Here is a 25,507-nt window from a genome sequence, read left to right on the forward strand (position 1 = left end):
TCACTCGAGTTACCAGTGAAAATAGGCTTAGTTTTGCCCCTTTTTGCTGTTTGCCCATATCACAGAACCAACTCCATACTCCAAGGATTTGCAAGTGTGACAGAGGTCCGGACTGAAAAGTATTGGCAGAAAAGGGGTGGAGGAAGCTTGCCCAGTCTCTGCCTTCACTTTACTTAAGCTTCTGCCCTTAGCACCTCACTTTTATGAGAAACATATTTGTTCTTACATTACAAAAATACAGGGCCAAGTTCAGCCCTAAAACTACTGGCATTTAACCAAGGATGAGTCTGTCCCGTTGTGCTTACAGAACATATCCAGATGGCTTTTTTAAGCTGAAGCTGGCAGTGGGGGAAGCACAACAAGATGGTATGGAATCATTATTCACGCATGACAGAGGAGAACAGTTTAAAGCAAGCTGCTTTGAATGTGAGAAGAGTCTACATTATGAGTGTTTTATATAGGCTTTGGCCTGAATTAGAACATAGAGTGGGACTGCAAGTCCAGAAATGTTTGGAGTCTTGCATGTTATTGGAACTGTGTAATTAAAAATAGAATTAAGGACCCACCTTAAAGTGTTGTGCATTCCAAGAAAAAAGTTACAATGGGTTGGTAGGCTGGCAAATACAAAACACAGGTCCTATTCTCCTTTCGTTTACAGCTTTATACCACTGCAGACCCAGTGACCCCAACTGAGTTACTCCCAATTTATTCCTGTGTAAATGGGAGGAGGATTAGGCTTATGTAGTCCAGTTTGGTAAAGAATAAACCAGTTGCCTACGGACGATGAGTGTTGTCAATCCAGGAGGACAAAACTGCACTAGCAGCCTCATATGGAAGCTAGTGAAAGGGAATGGTGCAACCACAGCATTACTTGGTTAGAAAAGCAGATCGGAAGACAAAGGGTCACCTTTAAGAAGTGATGATGGTGCAGGTTTCACCGATTCCGACCTGGCATAAACTCAGACATTAGTCAATACCTAAATGCTTGGCCTTTTCTACAGTATGCACTGAAAAATGACATTCACTCCTCTACACAGGGCCAGCAAAACACTCAAAAATAGGTACAAAAGGTTTGTGCTGGACCTCAGTACAGAGGTGACTTTCGCTCTGAAAACGGTAGCAGGGCATTATCAAATTAATTTTTTGTGCGTCCACTATTAATGTAGTTTAGATTCAATTTCAGTTTCCCTCAGTTGCTACAGAAATGCAAGATTCATAGGCACCAAGATGATTTTATGAAATGGAAGGTGCCTGCAATTTCTTCTAACTATTGTATGGAATAAAAACAGGGACAACTTCAGAAGCATCTGGTGCTGACCACTGTCAAAGACAGGATACCAAATTAGATGCACAGCTGCTCTGATCTGGTATAAATCTGCCAGGCATAATATATGGAATTGAACAGCTCTTTACCTGTCATTCATTGCTGAGGAAAGATGCCTGTCTGAAACAGGTCTGCACTTGCAGTCATGCAATTGTTATTTCCAACAGCTGCAAACAAGAAGCCAAGTTACATGTGATTTAAAAAAAAAAAAGAAAGAAAATATATACCACACTTTGCTCAGTGCTTTGAGATCTACGGAGGAGTGCTACGTAGCCAAGTATGAAAACAAAGGTTAAGTCGTGTGAATAGTACAAGCTGAAGTCCCAAAGAGCATGAAGTAGAAGTAGAAGGGTCAAGTGGTTCAGTGAGAGGGGTGGGTCTCAGACCCAAGGCTTCAGCTCAAGCGGGATCAACTACACTGCTATTTTTAGCCCCACAGCCAGAGCCTCACAAGCCCCAGTGAATAGACCAGGCTCAGAGACTTGGTGCCAGGACTTTTTCTTTGCAGTGTAGACACGCTCTTACCCCTTTGTGCCTTAATTCACCCCCCCTCCCTTTAAAAGGAGGAGGAGAATACCCTATCTGAGGGTCTGATTAGCTATTTATAAGGCACTTTGAACTATAACCTCTCCATACAGCAATCTCAAAGTTGCATTGTGTGTATTCCCATCTAAACTGCGGTCTCAGCACCAATTCATTCATAAAACATGAAAAGCCTTCTAGGTAACCGACACTGAGGCAGGTGCACAGCAGCTCAGGTTACAGTTCATCATTTACACATTAAAGGTGTCAACAGTGAGTTACAGGCAATCTCCAATGGATTACAAAAGCCTGATTTTAAGGATCTAAAGTTAAATAGCTGTGAGCACTGCCTGAAGTCACCCCTCTAACCAGGGCTTCAGGAGCCCCAGAGAAAGGCTGGAGGCCAACAGTAAGATCAAAGGACTTGGCAATAAGAGCCACTTGCATAAGGACAGTGCCACTTGTCCTAAGTCACTGAGCCTTCTCTGGCTACAGCGGGCATGCTCAAAGCTTGGGCACTGATTACTTTGGCACTCTAGCCGCAGTGTGATATGCCAGACCCTGGCAGCAGACAAAGCTCCTATCCTTCCCCCTCGCGGTGCAATAGTATTGTATTTCAATAGTGGCATTTATTTCTATATTACTACTAATGAAAGGTGCTAGATGGACAGCCCTGGAGGAAACCAAAGTCCTCCAACTGTCCACAGCATGGGCAGAAGCAGCTCCAGCTTCCACTCATCCTGCCCCAATAACATGTCTGAACCATGATCTGGGAGGGAGAGGTGTTCCATCTTCATGACCCACGTTTTCCCTGATGATCTCTCAAAAGAGCCTCAGTGAAGGGGGTTTGTGGGGGAGTGTGTGTGTGGGGGGGGGCAGAGATTAATTGTGATATGGCACTTATGTACTAGGAAGTGCACAGACTCCTCCAAACAGTCTCTCACTGGCCAAACTGACTTTCAGTCACTACTTCAGAAGTGACCTAGGGGCGAGAGGCTCCATCTAGAAACCCTTGGCCAAGGAAGCTGCATTTTGAGAGGGCAGGAGGCTAGCGACAGCATTGACTTTGCTGCCATGGAACAAACGTGGACCCATTCCCAGGCCTTAGGTGCCTGTTCATGGAGTTGCTGGATCAGCAGTCACCACAGAGGAGGCAGACTCCATCCCAAGGAAAGACAGATGAGCATCGTGTAGCCCTTGGGGGATAAATGACAGGTCACTTCAGCCAGGCGCGAACCAGCAGCTTTTTATAACTTTAAAAATTCCTGCAGAAGTATTAAGACACCACCTCACCACTCTGCTGGCCTGGTTTAAAAGCCAAAGGGCGTGCTGCTCAGGGTCTGATGCATGAGAGAGCCTGGAGGGCAGTGGTTTTCAGTTTGGAGTGAAATATACCTCAGGACATAAGATAATGTCTTACTAATGGGAGTTAGGAAGAACCTCCCTTCAGCTGCTCACTGCACAGGTGTTCTGCACCTTCCTCTGATGCAGCTGGTACTGGCTGCTGTTAGGAACAAAGAGAGGGAAGATACTGGATTAGAACCACTGGTCTGCTGTGCTCTGCTGTGATAATATCCATGGAAAAACGGGAGAGCAGAGCTACCAGTGACTGAAGTAGCCAACACTCCAACATTGACTACAGTGTTCATGTCTTATGGCATGTCCTGCAACATTACACTGGCACAACATCCAGATGTTTATTTCCCCAGGGGTGGGGGAGGTTACTGCACAATCTGATCTGGCTCTAGGTCAGGATGTTTTTCTTGATATTCAGCCTAATTTTGTTCTTCACCTCATCCCTCCCAGCATGGATGGGCTTAGAAGGGAGGGTGTTAATTGCAAGCTGGGGCCTCACAGGGAAAGGGTTAACTAAGAAGTTGGGAGGGGAAGTACAAAGGCTTTACAGGTTTAGTCTGTCAGATCTTCCAAGGAGCCCCGAAAGGCCTGTGCACGCCTTAAAAAACTGACACCAGATGCTGAGCCAGTTGGAATGTGCTCAGGGGAGAGGATGGATACAGAGCCATCAAAGTTGACAGGGCTCTCCCTGGAGAGGGGAGGGACTTCTTTGCATTAAGTGATGTGTGGGCACACCAGCCCGAGCAACACAATGTGTTACAGTGATAAAGCAGTTGCCACATCTGAGCAGACTGCTGGTCTATCAAGGTCCTCCAGCCTTGGCCAACACTGCTTCAAGAGAAGATTCTCTCCATCCACACAAGTCATGCAGCTTCTGGAGCCCTGCAGGTGAATGACTGACCCTTCAAGCATGAGATTTGAGTATCCTTATGGTCTTGATTTATATGAAAGACAAGATCCTCTCCTGCTGCTGAGGCCTCTCAACCTGAGCTCCTGCAGAAGGGAGACATGCAGGAGATACTGGACTCAACCGGTGAGAGGTTCATTAGTTAATGAGATATGAGACCTTTCACCTCAAAGTCATCTGTTTGAACTCAGCTCAGGTTGGAAGTGACCAGCAGTATTCACCACCGGGTGGCAGTGCCAGGACCTATGTGCAAGGAGTCTAGTGGGTTGCAGCTCAGTTCCTAGTAGTAAAGCGTCCGCATCTCAAGGCCACCTCAGCAGAGAGGTGAAGAGCTGATCAGTCCATGAAGCCTGCCCTTCCTTCCCCACCACTAAAGGTAATTGCTGTAGAACAAGATTGAAGCACATGAATGGGGTGAAATGGGGGTGGGGGAAGTGTGTACTACCACTGCACGCATGAACATCTGCCATGGATAGCTAGAGAACTTCAGTCTCCGGATTTCAATTCCATCACTCTTATCAGCGCACAAAGGAAAAGGGTAAGAGATATAAGCATTGTGGTCAGTGAAATGTGATAACAGAAGATCGGGCTCAATCTAGAAATTCAGCCAAAACTAAAGAGTAAAAGGCTTCTCTGCAGAACATACGCGTTCTATTCTCAGATAACAGTGTGAAATAAAGACCGCTGGGGGGGCAGGAGGAGCAAGAGATAAATATTAATGTAAAAAGCAAGGGGCACTGATATTTTTAAAGCATTCATCTTAGGTTATAAGCAGCTTATCTTAGATTCTAACATATGCGGTATCCTTGGGAACCAAGTAACAGATCACAAATCAGATGTGTCAACATTTATCAAACCTTCCGACTAACCAAACCCCACCAGTTCTTATAGGAACAGAGAATCTGCCATGCAGGGTTGAGGGCCAGCCCTGCATTCACTACTCTGTGTGTGCGTAGGGGGGTGGGGTGGAAGCCTACAACTGAATTGAAAGGAAATTTTGCCTAAGTAACGCAGCCTATGTTATTGGTCTCTGTCTGATGTCCTTCCAGGAGCACTGGCCTATATCCACAGCTTCAGAGGAAGATGAACAAAAGAAACCCAAAGGAAAAAACCCATTATATAGGTATAGCTAATGCAGCCATCACCATAGTGCCTTGGCATCAGGCACCAAGCCAGTTGTGGAAATAATCCTTCCTGTCCCCTTGCCTTTCACAGTTTGAAGCATATGATTAGATTATCCTTACTTGATTCCTGGCAGAAAAATACAAACCAACAAAAATCCCCCAGCTAACACTATAAAGCAATGATAGAACTAGAAACAGCTCAAGAAAAAGGCAAAGTTACCACATGACCCACCTCCCATGGGAAAAATTCAGACATTTCCAACAAAACCAGCCTCTTTCCAAACAGGGGAGGTTTCCCCACCTGGAGCCACAATATAGCTGCTCAAAGAGTTCTGTCTACACATGATCAAGGGAACATCCCATTAGCGACTCTCACGGTGAAGACCCCTGCACTGTCTCCAAGAGATCTGTCCAAGAATTAGCTAGTGTCTAGGCACTGCTTGCCTAATCTTGCTTTCCCAGCGAGGTTGCGATTGTGACCTGTGATGGCATCACACATACTTTGGCAGATATGGTTGTCACAGAGTCCCCGGGCAATGCTCTGGAATTGCTCCCTATGAAACCTGTCAGGACTCTGGTGAAGTCTCCTCTTTGTGAGCAGACTGTCTCCAGCGCCAGAAGCTCACACAGCTTCCACCTTCCTGGGTCTGACCTTGGAGCATTCAGCATCCTCTGCCCCTCCGTGTGCTTCCCACAGCGAGTCCACCTAGGCGGGGTCCTGGGGAAGCCAGAGGGTCCTGCACCCCCACTTCACAGTCAGACGCGACTCTTAGCCAGCCAGTAAAACAAAGGTTTATTAGATGACAGGAACATGGTCTAAAACAGAACTTGTAGGTACAGAGAACAAGACCCCTCAGCAGGGTCCATTTTGGGGGGTAGTGAGCCAGACAACCCCGTCTGCACTTCACTCCACATCCTCAGCTAGCTCTAAACTGACTCACTCCCACTCCAGCCCCTCCTTCTCTGGGGTTTGTTCCTTTCCCAGGCCAGAAGGTCACCTGATCTCCTAGTTCTCCCACACCTTTAGCTATCTCCTTGCAGGGGGGAAGGGCCCCAGCCATTAGTTGCCAGGAGACAGAGTGCCGGCCATTTATACATGCTAGCCCTTTGCTCAGCAACAATCTCACCCCCTAGAGACTTAACAAATGCATAGGGGAAACTGAGGCACCCACACAGTATGCAGAAGAAACATTAAGAACACCCCACTTTGTCACAAAGAATATGAGGCAGTGTCTCCAATGTTAGCATCTGGAATAATGAATTAAAAACCATGACGCTCTCTGTTCCACGCAATAGCATTCCATGTTCTCCCAGATAGACAAAAAGAATGCTACCATCCTGTGCCTGGATGTGAATAGTAATACAGCCTGTTTATTATTGTTTGAATGATGGAAGTCCAATGAGGTCCCAGCTGAGATCAGGCATTGTACATATGCTTGTAGTAAGAAACACTGCCTGCCCCTAAGAGTTCACAGTCTCCACAGAAAGAGGATGAGAAGTAGGATAGAGGCACAGGGACTTGCACAAGGTCACACAGCTCAGTGACAGAGCTGGACCACAACCTATATCCCAGCCCAGCACCCACTGGTGCACATTACCTCTCTAGGTTTACAGCTTCGGCGTATAACATGTGCTCGTTACAAAATCCCCATGCACAATTTCAAAACCATAATGGACATAATAAGGCATGAGTTAAAAGACATGCATCCTAGGAAATAAACTGAATACCTCCCCCACAAGCACATGCCTGCAGGCAAACGCCTGAGAAAAGCCTGTACCTTGCCCTGAAAGTCAACAGACTCTAGTTCTGTTTGTCCAGCATGGAAATCTCACTATTGATGAGACTAGATGGTGTAATAAGTTCCTTGCTCTGAAAAAAACACTGTACTGATCACGCAAGAACCATTTGCCTTCAAACAGAATCTAATGCTCCAGTGTGTCATAGATCCTATATTGCTAGCTGCCCAGGCAGATTCTCTCCTAGCTCATGTGGCAGGGCCTATACTCTTAGACAAGAAGGATCAGAGTTCTAGCCCCCTGTGGCCACCAGGTACTAAATGGATGTGCAGCACAGGGGCAATTGGGAATGTTCATTGGGACTATGGATTTGTGACAGGATTTACAATGACTCTAGTGACGGGCATCTTATAAAAGACATTAGAAAAGAGACAACCTTTATGCCTCCTTTGCATACATCCTGGTGAGCATACATGCTGAGCCTGGCAATCATTCAGATGTAGCCAGACATTTTTAAGGTGCCAGCTATTGTGCTATCCCAGTGCCAAACAGGCAACACCTTGTGGGTTTGCCAGAGTGCTGAGAGACGCATTCCACAAACAGGGGAGACGAGAACAAACAGCTCAGTCAATCAAACTCTAGCACCGAAAGGCCCATCTGCCACTTGTGATGGCAAAGCCAAAGCAAGGGTGGGACCCAAACGTCCTCACAGCCCACAGAAGCCATTTTCAGAGTCTGACATCCTATCCGGGCCACGTCTGGGCAGGAGCAACAGACCAAAGGGTAATTCCCTTGTCACTTGTGGTGGAAACCAGAGAAGCCTCCTGGGCAGCAAAGGAGCTGGAATGGCTTTTTCCTGCCGTGGAGCAGCGACATCAGGCTACTTCAGCCTGACTGAACATCGTTTTACCTTTCATTATCTCTGTCATTTGTCAGGGTTAATAATAGATTTCACACGCTCAGCCAGATGTTGTCCAGTAAACCACCGTCAGCCCAGCACTGCCTTCTAAAACCACCTCTTACTCTGCCTGCCTCTCTGCAGCCTCATGGTCCAGGAAATTTACCACCCTCTAGTTCAGCTCTCAGCCTGAAAACTGAAGCTGTAGCGCCACCTGCTGTACAATGAGAATTGGCTTGGGGGCAGCAGCGGGGGTTGGGACCAGCGACAACAGATCCCATCAAAATATTTTTTCAGAGTTTTAAAACATAAATTCCCTACTCCTTGCTTCTGTTTGCAATAATCCTTGGGGTCCTAAAAGTGATTCCATTCTCTTCCAGGAAACACTTCTCCCACCCCCTTGGGCACTCATTCCTTTGTTATCCTACGGTTCTTCTTCACTGATGGGGACAGGTACTGGTCTGGTGCTGCTCGGTACCTGCCATTTATTTATTTAGGATCTAATCCCAAGCCCACTGAATTCAAATGAAAAAGATGCCCACTGACTTATTAAGAGGCTGATCTATACATTTAAAAACATTTAAGTTTGTTTTTGTTTTTTTAAAACCTCAAAGTCCCCACCTATTGAGAATATGGGCTTTGCAAAGAGGATAACATTTAACTCAAGGTCGCTTACTCACATGCTTCTAAACAAATTCTCTCATTTTCCTGTGCCTCTTTACCCCAACTCTCAGACTCTTTTCAATCCCTTTCATGCACTTAACCCCCTTCTCTCCCGCAGACATGTGAGCACACACACGGGTCCTTGTCCTATTTTCCTCAGCTATGAGCGCACACTCTGTGCTATGTATAATCTACAATGTGGACACTACCTTCATTAGCACTGGTCTAGCACTGAATCCTTTCTACTCCTCCTAGGCTTTTTCTAATGGCGGAATCTATTATTTATATTCCAGGAGTACCCGGAGGCCCCAGTAAGAATCAGGGCCCCATTGTGCCAGATGCTGGACAAACACATAATAAAAGCCAGCCTCTGTACCAAAGAGTTTACAGTCTATGCACAGGGCATGGTGTGATGTTCATGGGGTTGGGGGAATTGGACCACTTTAATGTTCTGGTTACATCCCTCAAAACACACAGTCCTTTTACATTTCCTAGGACACAGCAGAAAGTCAACCATACCAACCACTGTGGGTTAAAATAGTATTGCAATAAACTATTGAGTTGACAGAAAATGCCAACATCTAATCATAATCTCAAAGCTGATTAGGGAAAGGCACAGTGTTTAAGAGGGCAGTAACAATATCTTCCCTTCCTAAAGCATAATTCACCCCCAAAGGATTCCAAAGCACTGTACAATTGACAGATCACACTACTGAAATGCAGCCACCTCTGGGGTGGAAGGCTGGCAATCATCTCACGCACCGTACAACAGCAGACAGAGGGCAGGTCTGAGACTGGGACAACTCCCTGCTCTCAATCTTATGGAAAGTGCATAGTGTTGTTAGCACCCACTCAGACTAGAAAAGTTTCAGAGGTAGCCGTGTTAGTCTGTACCAGCAAAAGCAACGAGGAGTACTTAGTCTCTAAGGTGCCACAAGGAATCCTCAGACTAGAAAGAGCTCAGTGGGATTTTGGCTGGCCAAGCTATCAGAAAGCAAGATTCCCCTTCAATTCTATCCCCCTGCTCGAGACACGAGGCTTGAATAAATGGAGAGGAGAAGCAGGTCCTCAAAATAAAATCTTAATTAATGTCCTAAAAAAATAAAGGTCAGGTGTATGTTTAAAACTCCCGGAGAGCTACAGCTGTTGGAAACTGTGGGTAGTTACAGGATATCTCCATCACTCTGCACAGACCCTGGCTGCATGCCGTGTAGAAGGGAGGTGCTAGACAGGAACAGCAAACTAGGTATCCTCTGAACACAGGGGGATGTAAGGTGCTAAGGGAGGGGGAGTGAGAGGCTGTCAGGGCCTTCTAGTTGTGCAAGTACTCAAAAAAATAAGGAGTAGGCTGAGTACCAGCAAACTCACCAGATGGCCTGGGGCACAGCAGACTCCTGAACTGAGGGTGCTGAAGCATTCGCTGTCTAACTGAAGGACTCATGGTGCAGATGACAGGAGTGCGGAATAAAGGTTCCTACCACACGACAGGTGTCAGTCTGCATGGACTTCAAAAGGCTGGCTGAGGATTCGGTGGAGGGGCTGATTCAAGGCTGTCTGAAGAGCTCAGATGGCCTAGAGAAAGGCCAGCAGGTGGCAGCAAAATAAACGGTTAGACTAGTGTAATGTTAGGTAACCCCATGCACCTCCATAATTCACTCTTCATTAAGCTCCTCTGTTATGGCAGGAGAGCTGGCAACTAGAAACATTAATTCAGGTTTATAAGCCACATCAATGACTCCCACCTCTGTTGTTTTGTTAAACCGCTTTCTCCTCCCCATTAATTATACACCTGTTGATCACTTAATTTTTGATTTGAGAGATTCCATGAAGTAAGAAGGCTATTCGAGTGAAGTGAAGATACTTGCAGCCAGGTTTTCACTCAGGCTCAGCGCCCAGCAGCTCCCATTGAAAACAGAGAAGTCATCCCCTCATACTCCTGGAGAACAGTGCCAACAGCTGTGCTCACAGATGCTAAGATCTCTTGGAAATCTTGCCATGCAGTAGCAACCAAGGGCTCTTGGGATGCATGACACTTCTCACTCACACACTGAAGACTGTCTTAACTTTTAAAAAATTATATTTTTGGGGATCTCTAGGCACTACTACAATACAAACTATTACTAGTACTTATTTTCATAGTCACTTCTCACCACTAGAGGACAGTGCCATATTAGGGAGTTTTCTACAAGTAGCCATATCGTGGCCTAGCCCTGGCAGACCCCGATACAGGCTTAATTTTGTCTAAACCCATTAGATTCTATTTTCATTTAACGGAGACTGACTTGAAATGATCATTTGTGACACCCTTTCAATATAGTACAATCCTCAAAGCATCATCCCTAAACCGAATCCCACACCGTGAACTGGCAAGCTGCCAATTTAAAGAGCAGTCAGTGACCTTATACAGTGGCAGCTTCAGGCACCAGCGCTCCAAGCGCATGCCTGGGGTGGCAAGCCGCGGGGGGTGCCCTGCCGGTCCCTGCGAGGGTGGCAGTCAGGCTGCCTTCGGCGGCTTGCCTGCAGGAGCTCCGCCGGTCCTGCGGATTTGGCAGCAGGTACCGGCGGGACCGGCAGACCTCCTGCAGGCAAGCCGCCAAAGGCAGCCTGCCTGCCGTGCTTGGTTCAGCAAAAAAGCTAGAGCCACCCCTGAACTTATAGCCTAGAACAGAAGAATGGGACGGGAAGGGGCAGAGGATATGTCCAGCAGTTTCTGATTCCAAGGGATTCCTTCTTTCATATATTCATCCAGATATGTCCTCAAAGGGCCAGATTCTGCCCCAGTGAAGTGGGAGTTTTCAGTGTGGGCAGGATCAGGACCTACTGCTCAGTGTGAACTTTATGATCATTGATATTTTATAAACTGACCTGGACCTTTGTGTCTCAGCCCCCTAGCTCATATAGACATGGCCTATTTAATGCACCCCTTTTATTTCATTAATGTCATTGCAGGCATTCAATTTTTCAGGGCTGCCTTTCATATTGTGTTTGGGAGAAACCATTTAACAGCCACACAGAAAGGGGGTTCCAACCGAGACATAGGATCCGTTAGTCATGCTGCATTTCTCCTCTACTGCATTAGACTGTAAACTTTGGGAGGGAGGTTCTGGGCCGAATTCTCTGCTGATGTGAATTGGTGCATCACCACTCAAGTCAAGAGAGCTCCAGCAATTTGCATCTACAGAGAACTGGGACCTCTGTTCCTTGGCATCTTTAAGCTACTGTGCAGAGAGGCATGTACACATAAAGCCAGGCTACATATATATGTAGATGATTACCATAGCTATCATTTTAAACACAAGGATGATTGCAGCTGGTTGTTTTTCTTCCATCTTTCAGTATCCAACAAAAGCCAGAGGGGACAGCAAGGGGAGCACCATGTTTCAATTTAAATACATCAATCAGTCAGTAATCAGAATTAGCATCCGGCAATCTGTTTTGCTAAAATAGACAGGGACTTTTAATCTTTACCAAGAATTCCAAGTGAACCACTCCTGATGTCTTGCAAAGAGTGTTTCACTGCTTCTACTGTCATGCTTCCCGCAGATACACATGCAACAAAAATGAAGGGGGCAAAAGTTCACTGAACTCTTCCCAGCCTCAGAAATGGTTCATTTTAAGTTTTTGGTAGAATTTTGGCCTGATTAGTGCTGGAGAACAATAGCTTTTCAAGTCTTTCTGGAGCTGCCATTTTAACTCTTGGTGAAGGACAAACTTCTCAGAGCAATAAACAACTAAGAAATCCCCAAAGTTGTATTACAAGACTGTCGCATCTTAGGCGCATTTAACATGAGCAATTTCAGCTTTACGCAGTCGGCAAAAACAAAAAAAAAAAGAGAAAGATAATTTAAATACTGTTTCTGTAGTGCGAGCGATCCCGCCCGCCATTACACTCAATGTAATTTTGACTATACGCGATTTTTGCTTTACGCGCTGACTGCGGAACATAACCCCAGCGTAAGATGTGACAGACCTGTATTTTCTGTTCACCAGCCAAATAAGTGTAACTGCTGGAGGCCATTATGTTCTCTGACTTGACTTTCAATAAGCAAGCCTCTTCCCTCGGAATTTGCTTAGAAGTTCAATGAATATTTAGTGCTACTCAGGGGGAAAACAAAGCAGCAAGAAATGAATGGATAGGGCAGGATCATTTAACCCCAATTACTAGGCTGTCGTCTCACTTGGTGCTGCAGAGGAAAGTCAAGAGAGAAAGAAAAACAGCTGCCCAGGACATGGCCAGGGAACAGGTTACTTTACCAGAGATAATTGGGAGTCATAAATTTTGGGGGCACTCTGATCAGGGGTTTTGTCCAGGCTTATCTCCACTTTTCAACAACATAAAATATAAGATGTGGGCGACTCCTTTGGGAATAACAAAAAAAATCAGCCCTCCAAATAATAAAAACAATGAGGAGTCCTTATGGCACCTTAGAGACTCACAAATTTATTTGGGCATAAACCCCACTTCCTCAGATGCACAAAGTGAAAAATACAGGAGCAGGTATAAATACATGAAAGGATGGGGGTTGCTTTACCAAGTGTGAGGCCAGTCTAACAAGATAAATCAATTAACAGCAGGATACCAATGGAGGAAAAATAACTTTTGAAGAGGTAAAAGAGTGGCCCTAATAATTTTACAAATCTCATCTTCCCATTAAATAGTGTCTAATTTAGTGTGGGAAATTTAGTCTAGTAGCTAGAGCAGGGAATGGGGACTCAGGATTTCTAGATCTATTCCTGCTTCTGCCACAAAGTGATTTGGGGCAAGATGCTTAGGGCCGGCTAATCAAAGGTATTTAAGGTTTCAGAGTGGCAGCCGTGTTAGGCCGTATCAGCAAAAAGAATGAGGAGTACTTGTGGCACCTTACAGACTAAAACTTTTATTTGAGCATAAGCTTTTGTGGGCTAAGTGCATGAAGAAGAAGATAGGTGCCTAATCTCCACTCTGTGCTTCCCTCACCATTTGTAAAATAGAGGTGACACCTTCCTGAAAGGTTTAACTGATTCACTGTAAACACTATGAGATGCGAAAGGGCCAGTGGCGTGCAGAATGTTGTTATTATTCAGGATAAGACATTGCTGAAGGGAGTGACTTGGGTTATTGACCAGACATGCACCATTTAATGCTTGTGCCATTCAGGTGAGTCATGCACCCGGCAAGGAGAAGGTATCGTATTTAAAGAGATACAACCTCTTCTGGCCCGTTGGTAGTGGCTCAACCCCTAGAGAGTAGGGAGCTTGCTCCTGACGAACAGCGAGAAGAGCTGCTTCAGAACTCCAGTTGGACAGAGGCTCCATGGTGAAAGGAGCTGCCTGCCAGTATCTGTTGGTGAGCTTGGGGTATTAGCCAGGCCTCACTGCATGTCTGTTATATGATAGTTGGGGGGGCATTTGGGTCAGAATTCAGTATTAAGTCTGGGGGCAAATCAAACCTGATTATCCCAGTCGGGTAACCAAAGGGCAAGAGAACTGCACCAAATGTGCCTGGGGCAAGAGGTCACCTTCATAAAACCCATAGCTGCTGGCACAGTTGGGTAGCGGGGCCTGGACAAACCAGAAAGAGAGGCAGAATGACGCTCCTGCTTCCTGATGGGAGCTCCTCCAAGATGGGAGTTTGAGCTAGTCTGATTTGTTAAGGTTTCAGAAGGAAGCCCTATATGACTGAACCCAGCTCTCCTTGCTGCCAAAACCACCCAGCAGAATGGTTACGAATAGCTCGCAATGCACTTGTGACCCGCATGAATACTCGATACTTGTTCACTGATTGTTCTTTGCTCACTTAGCACAAGAGCTCATTAGTGCCTCAGCCCCGGGTGTTACTGCTCCCTGGGGCAATTAACATCATGGAGGTTGCGTTTCCAGTGGGGCTCTGCATTCTGACACCAAAGTAGCATGAAGATTGAAATCCAGAGCAGTCATTCGTCAAGGGATCTGCGACTGAGTTGCCCATTACAGAATCTCACCCAAGAATAACAGACATGAACTCCTATCTCACCTTTTAGCCAAGCACCTCAGATCAGCTGTTAGCCAGTTAATTCACTTGACCCATTTCAGAGGTAAGTGATCTAACTTTTCATCCTAAAGCACTTCAAAAGACTATATAAATAAAAAATCACATCACCCATCACTGAAGGGCAGCCACGCCTGGTGTGAGAACTAGCAGCTGTGGAACAGCACATAGCAACACTATATAACAGCTCAGGACAGAAGGTGAAGATATCTTACCAAAAAAATGTAAGGGAATTGAATAAAATTCTGCTTCCCTACTGTACCCAAATTGGGATTTAGCCAGGGCACTAGGATAATACACCCTGCTAATACGTAAAATTCTGTGGGATCTTTAGTGACCAGAGATGTACTTTCATTTTATTATGCACATGAAAGTCAGTCAATCTCCTAATATCATGCTAGTGATATTAGTTCACCACTGATTCAGGTGCAAGGAAGGGAAGACTTCTACTCAATCACCAACACCTTCAGTTACAGAGAGGTGTTCCTTGCGGGAGGTCTCCCATCCTAAAATGGATTTGGCTATATGCTGCTTAGCTTGGGGGATCTAGGGGGATTGTGGCACATGGAGGGCAGGCTACACATTTTACAAAAATCATTTACATACATAGACTTAAACAGAGTTCACTCATCCTAGTCAATGAAAAGTTCTGAAAAATCCACTGTTACTCTACAGCAGGCATGACCAAAATGCAACCCAGATATGGCCCATGGAGATCTGTGAGACTGCCCGCAGCTCTATGTCACATTAAACAAACAAACCAATCAAAGGAATAGGCCACTGAGAAAACAAGCCCCAGCACAAAGGTGAATGAAGCGAGAGAGATTAAGTGGCTTGCCCAAGGTCACACAGTAAATCTGTGGAAGACCCAGTACAGGAACCCAAGAGTCACTTACTCCAGCAGCAGCGGTGGGGAAAGGAGTGTGGGTCAGTAGACGGGGCACCAGTTTATATATTTGGATTTCCCAGGGTTGCTTGCGACCTTGAGCAAGTCACTCAAACTCTACGCATCTATAAAATGTAGATAACACCGCCCACTCACCTTTGCAATTTGCTTGGAGATCTAATCTGGGAATTTGCCCTGCTTTGAGCAGGGGACTGGACTAGATGATCTCCTGAGGTCCCTTCCAACCCTGATATTCCATGATATATATCTACAGATGAGAAGCCCTGCATAAGCTTTATTACCACCCCCACCAGCAGCCAATTAGCTTTGTGTTTCACCCATTAACTACCAATTCAACTTAATAACAACAGGTATTATTAAGAGGAAACAAACCAAGTGGATGGAAGTGAAGTAGATTTTGATAAGAGGGATCACAGCTAACTCAGATCATAGGCTAGTGATCACGGCTTGCATATTTCCACCCTCGTTAGGTTTGGCCCTCAGTCAAGTTGCAAACTCTGCTGCAGTTTTTTTTAATCTAAAGATGAGGTTGTCTTAATAAAAAAAAGTTGAATTAAATCTCTTTCAGGAATGTGAATCTCTCTGAAATCTAATAAGCAGCTCTCAGCACTCTACCTTCCTACAATTACAGTGAGTTCACATCAAAGCCTCACCTCCCTGCCACTAAACTAAATGAGTGTGATATTGCTTAAGATGGAGCCTCACTCAGTTATAAAATTAATTAGTTTTAGGGAAGAAGCCAGGATATTGCTCTCATGTTAGCAGGTTGGGATATTAGCTGAACTGAATTGTGTGAAGCATCAGGGACTCTCTGCAACTTCTCGCACAATCTCTTGCTTGTTTGTTTCGCTCAGTGTTTATTTTGGAGGATTCCTTTCCATGCTTGGCATGCACTTCGATCTTAAACAGATTTGAACGACAGAAGCAGGAGAACAGGAGAGGGCAATGCATTCTGTAGGCTGCTCCCTGCAATGCCGTATGGCTCACTGTCTGGGGAAGTGAGTACCTATCCTGACATGGAACAAAGGACCAAGCAAGGCCCGGATCTTACAAAGATTTACACACATGCTTAACTTCATGCACTGTGAGTGGTCCCATTGAAAGTCAATGTGACTGCTCACATAGATTCATGGATTCCATGCCAGAAGTGATCATCTAGACCAGGGGCTCTCAGCCTTTCCAGACGACTGTATCCCTTCCAGGAGTCTGATTTATCTTGCGTACACCTCAAGTTTCAACTCACTTAAAAACTATTTGCTTACAAAAATCAGACATAAAAATACAAAAGTGTCACAGCACCCTGTTACTGAAAAACTGCTGACGTTCTCATTCTCACCATATAATTAAAAAATCAATTGGAATATACATATTGTATTTACATTTCAGTGTATAGTATACAGAGCTGTATAAACAAGTCATTGTATGAAATTTTAGTTAGTGTGGACTTCGCTAGTGCTTTTCATGTAGCCTGTTGTAAAATTAGGAAATATCTCGACGAGTTGATGTACCCCCTGGAAAACCTCTGCATACCCCTGGTCGAGAACCGCTGATCTAATCTGACCCCCTATGTAACCCAGGCCATAGAACTTCCCCAAAATCATTCCTGTAGTGTATCATTTAGCAGAAACAACCAACCTAAATGTAGAAATTGTCAGTGACTGAGAATCCACGCTTGGTCAATTGCATGGGCACCGACTACACGGGTGTTCCAGCGAGTACCTAGCACTCACCGGCAGCCAAGTACCCCCCAGCAGCTGTTCTGCGGGGTGCAGGAGGAGCTGAGAGGGAGGGGGAGATAGGGGGACAGGTCACGCTGGGATGGGGATGGGGGGTTGGAGAAAGGGGTAGAGTGGAGGTGGGCCTGGGGCAGAGGGGGTAGGGTTGAGCACCCCTCTGGTAGAGAGGAAGTCAGCGCCTATAAACAATTGTTCCAATGGCTAATTACCTTCACAGTTAGAAATTTACACCATGTAAATTAACAAAGTTAGAACATGCTTAAGCATTTGCAGGATCAGGGCCCTTATTCTATGCATTGTAACATGCTTGTAAAGTGTGTCACGGACAGTTCTCTCAATCTCATCCTTTGTGAGCCAGCCTCTGTAGCCACTTGCTATTGCAGGCAGCTACCGGACCAAAGACTAGATCTGAAGTCCCCTCAAGAACTGGTAGAAATGCCATAGGAGGAAGGCCAGATCCCTTTCCATGGGCTTTGGGTCAGGCTCTTAGCTCAGAAGCCAGAGGTTGGTACTGCAGAGGCAGGATCAAATTCTGTTGCTATTTCCAATGCAGCGTCTTGATACCAGTCCCTCTTAAGGGGCTTTGTTTCAATTCCAGCGAGGAACTAACATTTAAACAGCAAAGGCTAAGTAAAAACCCAACCATGCTCCTGTGAATAGCAGTGAATTCTGTGAGTATCAAAATTGCCCAGGAAGGAAATTGGCCTCTGGCTAATCACCAGTTATATCACTAATCACAGGTTACATCAGAGAGCGATGTTATTACCCCCTCACCTCTGGTTTCCTTCCAGGCATAATCCCTGCATGATTAGCTTATGGAGGACATAAAATTAAATTTATTTGTAAATCCTATCAACAAAGCTAACAAGCCAGGGGACCCTGGGTCCCTGAGGCAGAAGGGATGGGCTCAGTTCTCCTTGTTTTGTTTAGATCAATGTGAAAGGGCTTAAGAGCGGCTTTCATGTTTCCTTCTGATATGGCAGTTAGCTGTAAATCTCCCTCCTCATTGAAACTGCACCAGCTCTCACCTTCCTGCACAAGGTGAGGTGCTTGAATTAAACCTCTGGATGCAATTAGACACCTGAGAATTGGTACAAATGGCATATGAGGCAGGCTGGAGTTTCTACACAGCACACGGCTAGCAGCTTCGCTTCTCATGTAAGGACTGATCTTGCACTTCCTGAAATCAATGGAAGAGCTCTTCAGTGGGGGCAAGATCACAGCCAGGCTCTCTATACCAGTTAAGGATCATCTAAGAAATCCAAGCAGATCCTATACAGGTTTTGATGGACCATACCAGAACCCTGGATGCAAACCCCCACCCTTGTCTAGATACAACAGACACATAGCTGAGCAGTCGGGGTTTTGAGAATTTTGTTGTTTGGGGGAATGGGGTGGGGGAGAAAGCGAAACAAAGCACAGACCTCTCTGGATTCTTCCACTTCCCATTGCTGCAGCTAAAATGTAAAAATCTGACTGTACAAAACCACTGGAACTTGGGAATAGAAGAGACCAGATCATCATGTTGCTGCTGCCGCAGCGGCTCCCACACTCCAGTGCTCACAGGGGCCACTTTGTTCTAAACAAAATGATCCTCTGGTGCTTGACCTGCATGTTAATTTCATTCATTTTCTAGAAGATCCACACTGAATGAGACAGGGAGGCCAATGCAGAAACCACTGATTTCAGTCTATGGTTTACTTACCAGCAGGGTTTAATACAACTGCGATTGGCTTGAATGACGAACTGATCATCAACTCTAGCCGAAAACACCAGGCTACACATTACTTCCATTGAGAGTGATCAAGGATGCATGTGGGAGCTTCCAAAATGTCCATTATATCCTGATGCATGGGGCGACGGTGCCCATTTACAATGACACTGAACATGCCCTCATGGTCACTCAAATCTATTGTGCAAACACATACGGAAGCAGCTTTTAAAAGTGCCTTGGTAATTGGGACTGTATATGCAGGGAAGATCCATATCAGAGTCCAAAAATACTGTTCAAAGTTATCAGATATCCAAACAAATTACACCACGGTACAGATCAAAACAATTTCCAAGTACATTTCCTAAATCCAAGACATGCCTGGAAAATACTGCTCTGTCTCTGGAGTTTCCCTTTTCTTTTACATCTTCTAAGAGTCCTTTTGTTTTTAATTGGTTGGTAAGTAGAAGGGGAGAATTACTTCCATCCCCAGCTGTTTGAATTCCTCACCACAATTCACAGGGATTGTTTAATACTCTGTTTGTTTAATTGTGATTGTTTAATACTCTGAACACCTTAGACAAATGAGAATTATGAATCAAAGCAATGAAGCATCCTAAACTACAGCAGTGGTCTCTATTCTGATTAATGAGGTTACAGGGAGATCCCAAAGCACTTTACAAAAAAAGAGAGGCATTATCCCCAGTCATGGAATTTCAGTGGGATTTGGATACCTCATTCCTTTAGGTTCCTTGAAAATTGCAGTCAGAAAGTTTAAGTGAAGTACCCAAGGCCACAGAGAGAATCAATGGGAGAGCCACACACAAACAGAAGTCCCCCAACTCTAGCCATTAGATCATACGGTCTTATTTTAACCTATGGTAATGCATGGATTTATCTAGTGAAGGAATACTCATATGGACTATAATGTATTACCTAAGGTTAGATCAGCCAGCCGAGGGAGTAGAATATCTGAACTGACGCTTCTGTTGGAAATGGCATTGAACCTGAATTGTGAACCACTTTGGCTGACTCTCCTCCACTGCTGAGTTTTGAACCCCCTGCAGGTCACTGGTTCTGACCAGGACTAGAGAGAAAGGACAAGAATCCTTCAAGTAAAACTATTCTTCTGGTGTTGCCAAGCTGGGAGAAGCAGGAAGCACTAGAAATCTCATAATGTAATCCATCCCAATGAAGGTTCAGCCTGGTTTCCAGTGGGTTTGGACAAGCCCCTGAATACCTGGGTGTTTTCTGAACCGAACTGCCAGGACTCACCCATCTCTAGAACCAGAACTAAGTGTGCCCGATCCCTGCTAACCACTTACAGTGAAAGCCAGCCCTGCTGCTACGGAGTGTGAGTGTGGCCAAGAAGCAATCCTGGTGGGGCAGGGCAGAATGGCTCAGATGGAAGCATTTCCTCCTGCTCGCTCAGTACCTTTTGCTTCTGCTGCTGCGTCTGCCCTAGAGGCCTCATCACAGCTCATAGCTGGCAGATCTCACTAGCTTGGAGCTAGAGTACATCATTCAAGGACAGACTTTCCATGGTAGGAATCCCACTCTGCCACTGCACTAGCCCACTGTCACGGCCTGGGGCCAGATTTGCCTTTAGCTTGTGACAGAGCTCATAGCACACCATGCATTCTGCTGTGGTCAATGCCCTTGATCCCCACCTGTGTCCATACAAAGGGGTGGCAGGTCCCTTCCCGCAAAGCCTGCTACAGCTCAGCATCTCAGACTGTTTTCAGTGTGGTGACTATCGGACAATCTGAACCTCCGCTTGTTTGGGTCATTGCATGGGGCAGACCCACCGCCACTTGCTTAGAAGACTGACAAAGCTCCTGCCAGCTGCTGTCTCTTCCACAAGAGCCTGCTGTTCCTTGTCACCAGGACATGAAAAGAAGAACTCCCCAGTGCTGCTCAGTGCCTGCTCCTGCAGTGTCACATGGACTATACCGATGCCTCGTAATAATTCTTGCCTGCCTATGGGATCCTGCCCATCTGTCTCCCTGGAGCAGCCAGTATGCTACAAAGCACAAATGCTGCATATCCCAGCTTCTCCTTCTAGGTATCTCATGGTGGGAGAGGATTAAAAGCATTAGCAGCTCTCTCAGGTTCCAGTCCTGCTCCCGGTGAAGTGAAGGAGAACTCAGCTAGAGCTCGGAACAGGACAAAGGAGAGCAGATGGGGCATAAGGCACTAGTTAAGGATTAGCAGCTATTATCCTCACATTACTTTCCACAACAGGATGCTGCTTGGGTGTTAACAAAGCTGCTGTAGAAAAGGTTTTGCCACTTACGTGTGAGCACTCGATAGCCCAAGGGGGGTTGAAAAGGCTAAAGAGGCGGTTGCCTGTAGGATGCTTGTGGCAAACCACTCCTGCAGCAGCAATGGCAGCTCTGCAGCTTGTGTAAATTAAGTTTGGTGGCCTGAGTCAAGCTCCTAGTAGGGCAGGTAAGAAGCCACCCTCACAACAGCTCCTTCCATCCAATCCCCCTTGCTGGTATTCTCAGGGGAAGGATCTTCCTAGCGATTGCTCCCTCTGAGTTCACAGCCAAGTCTGGCCAGACCGTATCTTGCCTGCAGGGCTGAATGTTGTGCCGTAGCTAAGATTCTTAAATCGCCCTGGATGCTTAGTTTCTACAGTAGCTTGTGTAATAAAGGTGCAGTGATTACCCAGTGTAAACAAAAGCTGCAACAGTTTCCTTCAGTGACTCCCTATCAGCCTTGCCTTATGTCCCCTACTTGGAAAATATCCTATGGCCACAGCCTTCCATCTAATCAGGCAAACAGCACAGCTCTCTGCTCTGAAATTAAGGACCATCGTGAAGGGAGGAGATGGCCCATTGGGCCCCGTGTATCCTGGGAGATTTTTACACATTGAGAAAAGACACACTTAGTGTGAGAGGAAGATAAGTTATTCCACTAACATCGCTTGTCTATTAAAGCTCTTGAATAAAGCCTGCAATAGTGCTCATTACTTGGGTTGATTTCGTCTCCTTGCCCACGTCAGGTAGGCTGAAAGGGAATGACAAGGGATGAGAGGTTATTGGACCAGGCTAAGTGAAATACCACTTTTCTTTAAACAGCCTTGGACTATTATAGTAGAATATAAATTCAATCACAATCTTGCTGCTGACTAGGTCTCTCTTGTGCAGCCGACTAGAAATACTGCAGCACTTCATTTAAAATGGAAGTTGTTAGTGCATTAAAGATGATGAAAGTGAATCAGTTCTAGGACCCCTGCCCCAAGTTATTTGTTTTGATATTAAATCCCATCCATTTTACCCCAAAAGTCCTTCTCCAAAGAACTGGTGACAGCATGTTGTTCCTTAGATGACAGCCATTAACAGAACAGAAATAACAGCTTGTGATCAATTGCACCCCACAAATTTAAGTGAATGATTTCCAGCCTGTTCACTAATCGGATTTAAGCGGTAACCTAATGGCTCAGAAAACAAGAGGCAAAGAAGAACCCCCAAATCAATTTTTTTTCAATCTTATGATTTAAGCCAGTCTCATCATCATTATTTATATTCCAATAGCGCCTCTGAGAGCCAGTCATGGACCAGAACCCCATTGGGCTAGGTGCTGTACAAACTCAGAAAAAAAGATCAATTGTAAGGTCCTTGGGGCAGGGACGAAGTAGAACACAAGAGACAGCAGGTGGGAAGAGACAGAGGAGAGAAACACAAACAATAAGATCATATTGGTCAGAATGATGGGCAGTGGCCTCTGCACACCAGCAGCCTGACCCTTGTCAAGTCTCATGATTTTTTGAGAACCTGGGGCTGACCCTACTATATACAGGACAGAAACTATTAAATTGCAAAGCCTTGAATCTGCAGCCATTGACGATTGTGCCCATCAGTGCAAGCAATGCCTCTCATTACTCATTTTCTTTTAAAAGAGGCTGTAATTGTGGGGATTGCCCCTAAAGCATCACAGTCCTGATTGATGGCAAATGCTGCCATGGCTGTCAGAGCCCACTGCCTTGCACTGAAGAAGGGCAATCAATCTGAGGGGAGAGTGAGCAGACAGAGCAGCCCTTGAGCTCATGGGAGGTTTCATTTTGTTCCCCCTTGACATTTCCAATTAAAAACAGATTTAAAATGTGCATGTCCCTCTTATCCTGCAGAAGGAAAACAGTCCCTCCCCTCAGCAGCAGGCATAAGATTGCTTGTCGTGAGGGCCAGGAACCCAGTATTGCATGCAGTGCAAGAATGCAGGTGCTAGAATGTGAGGCATCCCATATAGGGCTATGCATTATCCGGCAGTGAGCTCCATGTAGGCAGCTCCCCGCTCCAGTACTCTCAGTGGGGCTCTTCATGGTTCTGTCCCTGTGCTTCCGATTTCAGGACTGGAGCTCAATTGTTGTTTGTGCTAGTTTGATGCAATTTTCCTGGCTAGAATGCCCAGCCTTTGTTATCCATATTGCAGTACCACCTTCGAGACCTAGTCATGGAGCAGGACCTCACTGTGCCAAGTACAAACAGAATGAACAGATGGTCCCCTCTCAGAAAAACCTTACTTCATTCCCACTCAATACATGTCAAATGGTCCCAAAGCTGCTGTCTCAGTCATATTGCTAAGGCCACTGACTTTCTCCATTGCCTGCTGAGTTTAAGACAATACTAGCTGTCTAACTGGCTGCTAATGCTTTTCACACCAGAGCTAGCCCAGCACATATTTCTCGCTACACCCCAGAAGGGAGAGACGAGACCGAAATGATTTCTTTCCAGTCTTGGAGTGTAATTTTTTTTTTTATTGATTGTTAAATTGTAAATGCTCTGGCTGTGGCTGGTTTTAAATCCTAATGGTTCTAGCAGAGCAAGTGAGGCAAAGGGGAGAAAATGAGCTGTTTCATGGATACCAAAACCTCCCAGCATCACAGGTGATGCAAGGAAGAGGCCGTGTAAATACGGCAAGAGCCTAAGATTGATAGACAAGTAATTTTCTATTTTCCAGTCTGTTCATTTTTTCCTCTGGCAGTTGCTTCTAGTATGTAAAAAGTTTTCAAAATATCTGCATCAAGCTAGCGCTGCCATAGAACACAGAGAAGAGAAAAACGTGATGGCGCTATTAGGCTGTAATAATGTCCTGGTGTCAGGTTTATTTTATTCCCCAGGGAAGTGCCCCACTACTATTTATGTGACCACGGACAGTTATACAATCCCTTATTGCTGGTTCAGCAGGAATACAAACAGGCTGAAGCCACACAACTGTAATTCATCTCCTTATTTTTCCTTCTCTGTCACTTCCTCTTTTGCCACTGGCCACATTACCCTCTGTCCCATCACACAGGCTTCCAGCCATCTGACCCCACGTTTGAACTCCCCTCGCCTCGAGGCCGACACCAGCTCCTGCCTCTGCCACAACAGAGAGCAAAGCCGAGCCTCTTTTGCAGCACACTTCTCCACCTCCAGCCTCAGATACTACCACAGCCTGCCTGATACATGTAACCCTCCTTTCTGTATTTCTAAAGCACTGATTTTTGCTCAGCCAGAGCCCATCACTCCCTTCAAACCTCTGCTCACTCCCCCTTTCCTACTACCTTATCACAGAGATAAGCCTCTTCTCTTTGCTCCACAAGTCTGCTCCAACCTCCAGGCCTCATCTCCTCTCTTATAGTCTCATCCTCTCCATGGCAAGGAAGCCTCAATGCTCTGTTCATTTCCTTCCCCAGCGCAGTCCTCCTACTTTCCTCCATGCTGCACAGTACGAATGGGATGAGCGACAAGTTCCTGAGCATTAGGTCTTTACCCATATAAATACCTCCATAAGACAATTCTCCCAGGAAGTCCACTATGTCAAAGTCAGATTCAGGACTCACAGTTTCTCAGACCACTCTGTTTTATTAGCAAAGCGCTCTGCTAATACACCCAGATAATGTGTGAATGCCATGCAAGGCTTACACTACTTTATTTATACAGATAAAAAGGGCATGAATTTAACAAGATAACAAAGGGAACAGAACTGATAAGTTTACCTGGGGCTAGACACACGTATCTTATTTCCTTATTAACTCTTATCGATCTCCTACTAATGTCCCACCATTAGCTTAAATGGACCCATTGTTCCGTACCTTAATGTTTCTCTTCCTGACAACTTTATTTCAACATTCCTCATTCCTGCTTAAAGGAACACACAACATTTCTTTAATCCATTCTACGTTCACAATTAACACTAGCTCACGTCAGACACCTTCTTCACCCAATATTCCACTGCAGGAGAGGAGCTGATTTGATCTGCCTTAAAAAAACTGTTACCTCTCTCCTCTGGCTTTCTTCTCTCATCTTGTCTGCAGAACACTAAGGCAGGGACTGTCCTTAATGTGTGTCTTCCACAGCACCAAGCACGTTGCTCATGTTCAGCAGATAATATTCCATGAGAAGTGCTCAGATAGCACTGTGGCTAGAAGTGGACAGTCATAGAATCATATGATACCAGGGTTGGAAGGGACCTCAGAAGGTCATCTAGTCCAACCCCCTGCTCAAAGCAGGACCAATCCCCAGACAGATTTTTGCCCCATATTCCTAATTAGGGCCCTCAACAATTGAACTTACAACCCTGGGTTTAGCAGGCCAGTTTTCAAACCACTGACCTGTCCCTCCCCCT

At 45.6% G+C, this 25,507-nt stretch overlaps 1 protein-coding gene across 1 annotated transcript in view; it reads right to left on the bottom strand.

The window, feature by feature from the left end:
* SRGAP2 (SLIT-ROBO Rho GTPase activating protein 2) overlaps window positions 1–25,232 on the bottom strand; it is a 249,572-nt gene extending 224,340 nt beyond the window's left edge. The window contains exon 1 of the mRNA XM_050954015.1: window positions 25,159–25,232. The gene's annotated coding sequence lies outside the window, so the exon portion shown is untranslated. The remainder of the gene's footprint in view (window positions 1–25,158) is intronic.
* Between the last annotated feature and the right edge of the window lie 275 nt (window positions 25,233–25,507).

This window comes from Gopherus flavomarginatus, chromosome 5 (assembly GCF_025201925.1).
Source record: "Gopherus flavomarginatus isolate rGopFla2 chromosome 5, rGopFla2.mat.asm, whole genome shotgun sequence".
Classification (NCBI taxonomy): Eukaryota; Metazoa; Chordata; order Testudines; family Testudinidae; genus Gopherus; species Gopherus flavomarginatus.